Consider the following 11,363-nt stretch of genomic DNA (forward strand, 5'->3'; position numbering starts at 1 on the left):
ATAAAATTATATATTTTATTCTTTTTCAAAGTAAGTCACTCTGAGTTATATCTCAATGACATTGCTAAGGAAAAGATGTTTAAAAGAGACAAAATAATTTTTGTATTATTACCAAAATCCAAGAAATAAATATCAAAATGAATCTCAGTAGGAGTGGTTGTACAGGTCAATATGTAGTTTCTTAAATAATAAAAAATACAGGATATGAAATGACTTTTTCATGCATTTTTTAATCATTTATTTAAGATACTGTGAACTGTTTCATTAGAAAACCATTTTACAAATTATATAGTCATTTTGCCTGTGTGGTTTTTGACTAATAGTCTATTAGAAACTCATCACTTTGTTTGAGTATAGTGGTGAGCACCTTTAGTCTCAACACTCAGGAGGCTACAGTGACTAGGAACTCTGTTATCTATGTCCAGCCTGGTCTACATAGAGAGTTCCAGGATAGCCAGATCTACATAATGATACCTTGACTTAAAACAAGCAACTAAACCTAGTTGCTTGCGATTTATTTCTTCTTAAAAAGTGAAAAGTATTTATCTTAATTAAGGGAGCCATTTTAGGGTTGGCAAGAGCCTTGACTCTAGAGCGGTTCCCAGGGGTCCAGAGAGATGTCCCCAACTTGGGCAGCTGAGGAGAGGGAGCCTAAAATCGCCCGATCCTATAGCCATACTAATGAATATCTTGCATATCACCATAGAACCTTCGTCTGGCAATGGATGGAGATAGAGACAGACACCCACATTGGAGCAATGGACTGAGCTCCCAAGGTCCAAATGAGGAACAGAAGGAAGGAGACCATGAGCAAGGAAGTCAAGTCCGCGAGGGGAGTACCCACCCACTGAGACGGTGGGGCTGATCTATTGGGAGCTCACCAAGGCCAGCTGGACTGAGACTGAAAAAGCATGGGTTAAAACTAGACTCTCTGAATATGGTGGACAATGAGGGCTGCTGAGAAGCCAAGGACAATGGCACTGGGTTTTGATCCTACTGCACGTACTGGCCTTGTGGAAGCCTAGCCTGTTTGGATGCTCACCTTCCTAGACCTGGATGGAGGGGTGAGGACTTTGGACTACCCACAGGGCAGGGAACTCTGACTGCTCTTTGGACTGGAGAGGAAGGGGGAGGGGAATGGGAAGTGGGGGGAGGGGGAGAAAAAAGGGAGGTGGGGAGGAGGCAGAAATTTTTAATAAAAATAAGAAATAAAAAAAGGATGAAAAAAAAGTGAAAAGTAAAATACTGTGATCTTAAATTCCCAGAAAAAGAAAAAAAAACAAAAAAAAAAAACAAAACCACTGCTGTGAAGACTCTCTGAGCTAATGAATGAAAATGACATTCCAAGGTATGGTTGCGGGAGAAGAATTTTATTGTAGATATGACGGGGAGCATAACCAGAGGCATCTGGAAGAGTCCAGACTGAACATGGCCAGCAGACTTCACCAGGATGGGAGGCAGGGAATGAGAAAGAATGAGACTAGAGAGAGAAGAAGAGAGAGGTCAAAAAGGTCAAGAGTAGCCTTCCAGGAACCAAGAGACCAAGAGAATGTGTAGCCTAAATGGCTGAGTCATTTAGGAAAGAGAAGGTGGGGAAGGGAGGCAATTCTGGCACCTAGGCTGTAGAGGTTTAGGGGAAGGGAGGGATGGGTGAGCAGTGCTGGGTGGAACCACAGGTACCGAGTGAGACTTGTCCAGGGTTTCTGTGAGACCTCTCAGCTAGCCAATTAAAATGCTCTGAAGTCCTATAAGCACTGTCAGAATTGCTGCTCAAAGAGCTGCTAAGATAAAAATGAGTTTTAGATGATGCATGCGCGTGTGTGTGTGTGTGTGCGAGTGTGTGTATGTGTGTGCGTGTGTTTGTATGTGCATGTGTAAGTGTGTGTGAATGTGTGTGTGTGCTGTTTGTCAGTATCACCCAGAAACAAAGCTTTCCTCATAGCTTAAATCCCTAGATGATTTTATACCTTACTGATAAAAAAAAAAAAAATAGTTCAACATTGGGCGTATGGTGTGTGTTCAGCATGAAATGGCGTTGGCTAGCCCGTTAGAATGTTATAGAATAATCATGATTGTGAAGTAAATGTTTATTCTGATATGAAGATACTGAGGCAGAAGAGTCAACAAATTTGATACCTTCTAAACCCAAAAAAATCAAAGCTCTCCTTTAGAAGAAGACAACTTGTAAAATCTCTTGGTAGTATCAACTCTGTGATTCACGTTTATTGGAATGTTCCATATAAAGGAGCTCTTCAAACACAGAAGGGAAATTATTTTTTTGAGTTTCCGTACCCAATTTAAATGCCTGAGAAGTAATGCTTCCTTTGTCCCCAAAGGTGCAATGGAACCACTATCTTGGATTGGCGTTTCCCTTTCCATTAAGAAACATGCTCAGAGAAATGCTAGAGAGTTCAGTCAGCAGTTAAGAGCATTTGCTGCTCTTGCAGACTGGGGTTCAATTCCCTGCACCCATATGATTCCTCATACTGTCTATTTATCCATCTCCGGGGAATTTGGCATCCTATTCTGACTTCTTTGGACACCTAGGCACACATGTGGTGAACATACATACATGAAGGCAAGACATACATATAAAATAAGAATAAATTCTTTTAAAAAATGAAAAAAAATATGTTTAGCAATCTCCAGGTAACTGCAGCTTGGTAAATGAATATTACTGTAAATATGACATCTCTAATGCTTTAGATCACCTAGTTAATAAAATCAAGTAGCTAGGAATCATGCAGGACCATTAGGCTATTTCTCTTCTTAAGCCAGTGCTTTCTTGAATGGCTCAGGAACAAAATGGCTGTGGGGCCAGGGTGTCAATCCTGTGAAGACTCCTCTGTGGTAAGGCTAATTTCAAAAGCATAGCAGATGGATAGACAGCAATTAGCTGCTTTGAAGGTCATTGAGGATAGACCCCTTCCTCATAATCAGCTTTAGTCTCCACCTCTTGTTTCTCTGCTAATGTACAAGGAAAAGAAACAGCATTGCCCCTCTTTAAGATTTAAAATACCCTAAGAGATGATGGAGGATGGAGGTACCAGGACTCATTTGAGACACATTAAAGGACAGTTACTTTCCTCTGGTCATAAAAATTTGAGTTTTCCTTCTACCTTGGATGAAGATATGACATTATAAACATCTCCAAAGATTATCCATTACATTGTATCATCTCCTGTGTTCAGTGTTAACACAATTACTTAGGAAAGCTGAAGTATGTGAACTCACTCGAAGGAAATTTTAGGAGTAGTGGACCTAGGAATGAGATGATGCTCCTTCCCTCCCTCGGTTGGTTGCTTAGAAGTTTTTGCTTTTAAAACAGCCCCCTTTCTTTCTTTCTTTCTTTCTTTCTTTCTTTCTTTCTTTCTTTCTTTCTTTCTTTCTTTCTTTCTTTCTTTCTTTCTTTCTTTCTTTGCCTTTTCGAGACAGGGTTTCTCTGTAATTTTGGTGCCTGCCCTGGAATTAGCTCTTGTAGACCAGGCTGGTCTCGAACTCACAGAGATCCACCTGCCTCTGCTTCTTGATTACCTGGTAAAGGTTTGTGTCACAACCACCTGGCCAGCCCCCATTTTTTTTTAACTCAAAATATAACTTCTGTTTCCATTTTCTAATGACTGCCTCACAGTCTGGACATTTTCACTGTCTCCGACTAGCTCCATACCGATTCTGTTGCTGAGCCTGATTGCTTTTTTGGAGATTAACTTAAAAGGCATGACTTTCTGTTTTCCTCATATATAACCCCTCCCCTCCAACAACCTGCTCCTCTTTTGTTTATTTTTTTCGCAAACATCAATAAAAATCTTTCTTGAGCTTCTTCTGATTCTGCTAATAAATTATGTTATGACTGAGACTAAGAAACCAGCACAGCAGAATTGTGAAACATGCAAGTTTGGGACCTGAGAACACCGCTGTGCACCATGCGCTGGTACAACCTGGCAGCACCAGGGAACATGTGGGAGCCGTTGGGGTTTGTTTGAACCATATCCACTATACTGATTTGCATCTTCCGGGAACTGACACTTATTCTGGATTTGGTTTTACCCATTCTGTCTATATGCTGGGGAACCAACAGCTACAATTTCCTGAATGCTTAGCTCATATCATCAAGAGTCTACATGATATTGTTCCTAACCAAGGTCCTTGCTTTCTGTGTGTGGAACCCTTAGTAATTCTCTGATTGTACTTTGACTCTCCTTACCCCACAGAGCACATTCAGTCAGTGATCAGGCTTGTAGAAGGTTCCCTGTAAAGTTCTGTTATTTTGGTACATTCACACCTCCCAACAAACTTTTTTCCTTAAGGCTCTGTCAATTTTTTTTTAGTCTTTTGGGATAGGACTTCTTTGGATCTTTGGAGATACTTACCAAATCAATAGCTACAACTTTGTGCTTTAAATTCTCTTCCAGTTGAAGTTGTGTGTGAAAATTAGGTTCTGCATTTTAGAACTGCCATGGTAGGAAAGACACAAGAATTTTTGTTTTAGTGTTTTGGATATTTTTCCTGACAGACATCATAGTATAATTATAGATTTATTTGGGGTTTTATTCTTATGACAACAGTTAATCACTGATGTCTAGACAAGACATTGGCTCACCAATTCTGTAAATGAGAAAAGATTACACTTGCCAGATATAAGAAGCTACATACAAACTGAACTCTCTGAACATGGAGGACAATGAAGGCTACTGAGAAGCCAAGGACAATGGCACTGGGTTTTGATCCTACTGCATGTACTGGCTTTGTGGGAGCCTAGTCTGTTTGGATGCTCATCTTCCTAGACCTGGATGGAGAGGGGAGGACCTTGGATTTCCCACAGGGCAGGGAACCCTGACTGCTCTTTGGACTAGGGAGAGGGGGTGAGGGAAGTGGCGAGGGGGGAGAGGGAGGGAAAAGGAAGGTGGGGAGGGGGCAGAAATTTTTAATAAAAAAAAGATTAAAAAAAAGAAGCTACATACAAGTTGTCACAGGTACAAAACTCTGCCACTCAAGAGAAGGTATTACATATATGAAATGTGACTGTGGTGTCTTCCTGGCTATGGCCTGGGGAACATAGTCTGCTGACCTCTTCCCTAGAACATAGCTCTGCAGAGACAGTACCATTGCCCAACGCAAACCTTTATACTCACTCTAGTTATAATCTTCAAAAATGTCTGGAGGTGTGGGGTAAGTCAGTTTTTTTTAATTAATTTATTTAATTATTAAAGATTTCTGCCTCTTCCCCACCACCACCTCCCATTTCTCCCCCTCCCCCAATCAAGTCTTCCTCCCTCCTCAGCCCAAAGAGCAAGCAGGTTTCTCTGTCCTGTGGGAGGTCCAAGGACCACCCACCTCCATCCAGGTCTATTAAGGTGAGCATCCAAACTACCTGGGCTCCCACAAAGCCATTACGTGAAATAGGATCAAGAACCCATTGCCATTGTTCTTCAGTTCTCAGTAGTCCTCATTGTCCGTTATGTTCAGCGAGACCGGTTTTGTCCCATGCTTTTTTAGACCCCGGGCAGCTGGCCTTGGTGAGTTCCCGATAGAACATCCCCATTGCCTCAGTGTGTGGGTGCACCCCTCGCGGTCCTGAGTTCCTTGCTCATGCTCTCTCTCCTTCTGCTCCTCCTTTGTATCGTGAGACTTCAGTCCAGTGCTCCAATGTTGGTCTCTGTCTCTGTCTTCTTTCATCGCCTGATGAAGGTTAATATTCAGGAGGATGCTTATATGTTTTTCTTTGGGTTCACCTTCTTATTTAGCTTCTCTAGAATCACGAATGGCTAAAATCAAAAACACCAATGATAGCCTCTGCTGGAGAGGTTGTGGAGAAAGGGGCACTCTCATCCATTGCTGGTGGGAATGCAAACTTGTGCAACCACTTTGGAAAGCAGTGTGGCGATTTCAGGAAAGTCGGGTTCAACCTACCTCTCGACCCAGCAATACCACTATTGGGAATATACCCAAGAGATGCCCTAACATACAACAAAAGTATATGCTCAACTATGTTCATAGCAGCATTATTTGTAATAGCCAGAACCTGGAAACAACCTAGATGCCCTTCAATGGAAGAATGGATGAAGAAAGTATGGAATATATACGTATTAGAGTACTACTCAGCGGTAAGTCAGTTTTTTATTCTCTGGCCACAACAGCTAGTCTTTGGACAACAGTTAGTTTTAATGTATTTCTGATTGTTCTAAGAATTGTCACTTCCTTGTAGCTCAGTGCAGTTGTATTGATCTTGTATTTGTTCTTTCAGGAGGACCTGCCTCAGTCTATTTTTCTATGTCTTCCAAAATTTGTAAACTTCTGACTCCATTACCAAACTAAGGGATGTTTAAAATATATTGAGTGGTTTCTGTTTCCTGTAACTGCAGTCTCCTTTATCCTACCTATTGTTTATATGTTTAGCGTTCAGCTCGTAACTGGCATTATGCCAGGAAAGATAGGCGTGCACTAATAGCATTCTTGGATGTCTGAGCTTCTAAAGACATTTTTTTTTATCTTGATAGAGAAAAGGACTGGTCTGAGTCTTGAGGAAGAAGTGTGTATGACATGACTTTAACTCATACTAAGAGTGGTGGTTTGCATAAGAATGGCCCCAATTACTCACACATTGAATACTTAGTCCCAGGCAGTGGCATCACTTGAGGAAGCTTAGGAGGTGAAGCTTTGTTGCAGTAGGTGTGGCCTTGTCAGAGGAAGTATGTCACTAGGGGATAAAGTGGTTTCTTGGTCAATAATAGTAATTTTTTTTTAAAGTCAGTGGGTTTATTGTGTAATTGTTTTACAACTGGCCCAGGTTTGAGTTCGTCCATCTCCATGAAGGCAAAAACTCAGTGCTCGTAAACATCTTTTTCGATTTGTAATGTGTGGGAGGCGGTGGTGACTTTAGTGGTTCCTCCAGACCTTGTTAATGTCATGGCCAAGCCTGGGAAGGATGGCGCTCCAGAGCCCAGCCTTGCTGGTAGAGGTGGGAGGGGACAAGGGTGGAGACCAGCCATATTGGAGGTGACCTGGAGTCTGCTTGCAGTGCTGGGGCACCAGTCTTAGTAGAGGCACTGACTTCGACTCTTGGGGCTAGCTGGAGGAGACAATAGAAGAGTATCAGATATTAGCAAGACACCTAGGGAAGGAGGCCCAAGCTCAACATAGTAATTCTTAATTCACAGAAGAGCAAACGAAAACCATAGGCAAAATTGCCACATCTTTAGAATTGTGAAGCACAGCATTACAGTCTACACAGTCCCAAGAAAAACCAAGACTGGAGGACCTGAAGAAGCTAAAACCATTCCTGAAGAATATCCTTACATATAATAAAGAATTCCCATTTGATGTTTGGCCTATCCCATTAAGATGAAATTTGAAATCTGAAGGAGATGAAGAAGGTGGTGCTGGAATAAGCCCTCCTGATTCTTTTTCCGCCAGAGTTCCTGGTACTTTATTGCTATGATTGCAATCAGAACCAGGGTTGACATTACTCACCATCAGAATTGAGAAAATCGGTCTGAATGATGCTCGACAGTACACCGATTCTTACATTACAGTCAACGTGAAGGATTTGAATGGCATAGATTTAGCTCCTGTACAAGACACTCCCGTGGCTTCAAGAAGAGAAGATACATATGTTCAGTTTAATGTGGACACTGAGCTCTTTCAGCTGGCTGACACATGGAGATCCTTTAAATCTTATCAGACTGAGGAAGGTCCTCTGAAAGAGGCAGTCACAGCTTCCTCTCTGCCCCTGCCTTTGGATCATAGGAGTGCCATCACAGTACTGCACAGGTAGAGTCTACCCAATCTAGATGTACCCATAGATATTTGTCTCTCCTCATCTGGAACATAAGCCAAGGCAGCTCATAAGACTGTTGTTAAATAAATGTAAACTCATCTTTCTTCCTCTCTTTTTTTTTTGTGTCTCCCTCTGTTCTCTTTCACCTTACAGTTACCAGAGGCCAGCATATTCCTGCTGTCCATCCATTTCATACCCTTTTCTAGAGCATGCTCATTACTGCCAGTATCTGTTTGTCTCTGCTTCTCATTCATACTGCTCCATTTTCCCGGCTCCTTCTTATATGGGACAAACAGAGCAAATTGGTGATATACGACCATGGCTGCAACCTTGGCTATCATCATCTTTCTAAGATCACCATTCTTTTTCTTTCTCTGTTCATCAGAGAGAAAGCAATTGTGAAAAAATTTGTGTGTTTCAAAGAACAGCAGATATAGGTCCCTGAGTGGCTATGAAGAAGAGAGCATCCCCAGTCTCAGTGCTTCCAAATGACACACTGCGTTAGAAGAAAAGTCAAAATTCTCTCATTTCTTCAACTTTTCCCCCCAGAACTCCCTCTCTTGTTTATAATCTATGTTTTCTTTCTCCCTTCCTGGTACTAAACACTATTCTTACTACGTTTTTTTGCTTTTCTAAGCCATTCTATTGAACAGGCATTCTTATAACAGCAAGAAGACAAATGCAGTCATTCATTGCTCTCTACTAACCATTTAGAAGAAGCATTAGAAAACTAGCGACTATTGACAATGTCCAGCCCTAGTCTGTTTTATACGGTATTCAATATAAAAAATGTGTTCAAAATGTTTATGTATGAGCAAGAAGAAAAGGAAAAGGAGGAAAAGAAAGAGGAGGATGGCAGAAGCATCATTGGACATGAAAACATAAAATAATTAATATCTGGTGTCTTACAGACAAAGGCTATAACTTTATTACTTCCTAGATATTAAGGTATCCTATCTATGCTGGCAGAAACTTCAGTGTTCCAGGGCTGCTTGCCATGTCACCACTAGGGTTTACTTATGTTGAGCATGCTACCTTGCACTTTACTGCCGATTTTTCGAACCCAGGTTCTAGAACAGTACAGCAATGTTCTCTGTGGAGACATGTTTGGTATGGTGGCAAGATTCAGTCCCAAGTCCAACGTTTTTACCTCGGTCACCAAGTCTGCTGTCTTTGTATGCTGATTCTCAATTTTTTTTTTTTTTGAGTAGAACTATAAACTTTTGCTCTTAAATTTTCATGGTTTGAAAACATGACTCAAATTCCTGGGGCAGAAAATAATGCCCATGACCACTCTTGCTGTTTCTCTGTGCTAATGTCTGCCTCTGGATTTCCCTGTGTTCTTTTATTAGAGTAAACCTTTTCCCCCATAAAGTGTTTCGTGAACACAAGTGCTTTCATGGAAACAGATGCATGCTGTGCATATGGGGAGGAGCTGTTCTGCCTGTGTGCATGTGCAGTCTGCTGCATGTTGTCTACCCTGGCAAGCTATTGGCTAAAATGCATGTTGTCTACGCTGGCAAGCTATTGGCTAAAATGGTTCTATTACACTTATACTTTATATTTGAATATGTACAATCTCAAGTGACAGACAAAGAAGGCATTTATGTCTGTCAGGAGCAGTCATTTCCTCTAAAATGATAAAGCATTGATATTACTTTGTTAAGGACATTTACAAGTATTCTGAAAAGTGGGACTGGGGAGTGGGAACAAAGACAATGGTTTCCATTGTCAGAAAACACTAATGTATACCTCACTAGAAGAGAGCATCCTCACATTAAGTATTTAACTCAAAGAGTAAATTTTACAATGATGATCTTTAAACCAAACTATTCTACAGATACTAATGAGTCTGTTGTCTGAACTACTGAAGAACTTTAAAGTCTCTTAAGTAACTTAAGGGCTTAAAGGGCAATATGGTGTGATCAAGGTTATCACAGAGCTTACCAAGCTACATGTTACATCTTCCATAAGGATGGATTCTATTGACTGCGAAGCAATGTTCAAGACAAAGGTCTACAGAGGAAGAGTCTGGGATAAACATAACAGTCTGGAGACCTACTACTGCAGATAGCAGAGATCACCAGGCTATAAACTCCATCCGCTCCCAGTCTTTTGGATGGAAAACAGGTCTACATTTCCTATGTTGAGGAGACAATCCTCCGTGTTTAACATTTCTAAATTCCTTGGTACTATCTATAAGTACAAGGATTCTGTGACCTCTAGAGCCTTAGAATTCACACTAATGTTGGACTATGTTTATTATTGCAGATTTAATTTTAAGAAGATGCTTATTGCCCAACCATAATCCTATCACCTGATTGTCATGCATTTACTTATTCTTGCAAACATTTTGCTGAAAAATGAAGCACATCCCAGATGTGCAATCACCCCCAAACAGTAACAGGACTTTTAATGAGATTATATTGGGAAATTTTCCAAGGAACGTTAAATTTTGAAACCTGGGCTTTTGAGAACTTGTAAACAAGCCAACTGCTGTTATTGTCTAAAAATATTTCAGTGTTGTATGCCTACAGCATAATAAATCACCCACTTCTCCAAAATAAAAGGCCCACTGATTATGATGATCTCCTCCATGCCCCAAGAAGAGATCACCACAGAGCTAAGGAGACTGTCCAAGGAGAGCTCATGACATGCATGTGCTTGCCAAGCTCTCTGTACTGATTTCCAAAGACTGACACTGTCCAGCTTCCCGAGAGCAATTGCTGTCTCCCCATGGGCTTCTCACACATTTCTGTTCCCTAATGGACTGGGTAAACAAATCCATGCTAAGCTGGTATCAAACCCCAATATTTGTATATTCCTTCAATGTCTTTAATACCTTTAGCTTTGGAGTATGATTTGCTCTCTCTAAGAAGAGACTCCCAAAGACTTTTGAAAAAACCTACAGCTATTCTTAACTCAAACTAATTTGAAACAAAATTCTTGAAGACAAAAGAATTGACAAGGGTTTCAGCTTCTAAGTCCTTAATTTAACTTGGAAGCCACATCACATGGCTTTTTGTTTCCAGAGCAGGATTTACATTTGATCTGATATCTTCTCATTATGGTAAGCTATTGAAATAGCCATACTCCCATAAATTATATGTATGTATATATAGACATATACATGGTTGTGGAATTATATATAAAATTTCATAATAGACTGATATCAAAAACTCCATGTTAGACATTAAAGTTTCTTCCATATGATCAAAACCTGAAGCCAATTCTATGTTTTCTCCAGAACAGCTGTGTAGTCATAGGGTGGCTTATTGATGCTCATTCACAGAGGCGTCTGTCTTTGTCTATGTGTCACAAAAGACGCAAGAAAGAAATCTTCTGGCATTTTGTTCCATTCATTATCCAAACCATCTTTTTCTTCTTTTCAACAGCAAACTCTCAGATAGAGACATACAGAGACTGCCATTCTCCCCATCCAAGAAGCTCATTCTGAAGTTCATTATGAAATTTAGATCTCATTTTCTCATTTGATCTTGAAACAAAATATTCTTAAAAAGATGAATTTCCTTTTCTCCATAATATACATTTTAAAAATTATATTATGGAAACCTATTTGCCACTA

At 40.5% G+C, this 11,363-nt stretch overlaps 1 pseudogene; it reads left to right on the forward strand.

Moving 5' to 3' along the window:
• Positions 1 to 6,925: 6,925 nt before the first annotated feature.
• On the forward strand, positions 6,926 to 7,774 carry LOC130888399 (axin interactor, dorsalization-associated protein-like; annotated as a pseudogene).
• Positions 7,775 to 11,363: the final 3,589 nt, after the last annotated feature.

This window comes from Chionomys nivalis, chromosome 17 (assembly GCF_950005125.1).
Source record: "Chionomys nivalis chromosome 17, mChiNiv1.1, whole genome shotgun sequence".
Lineage (NCBI taxonomy): Eukaryota > Metazoa > Chordata > Mammalia > Rodentia > Cricetidae > Chionomys > Chionomys nivalis.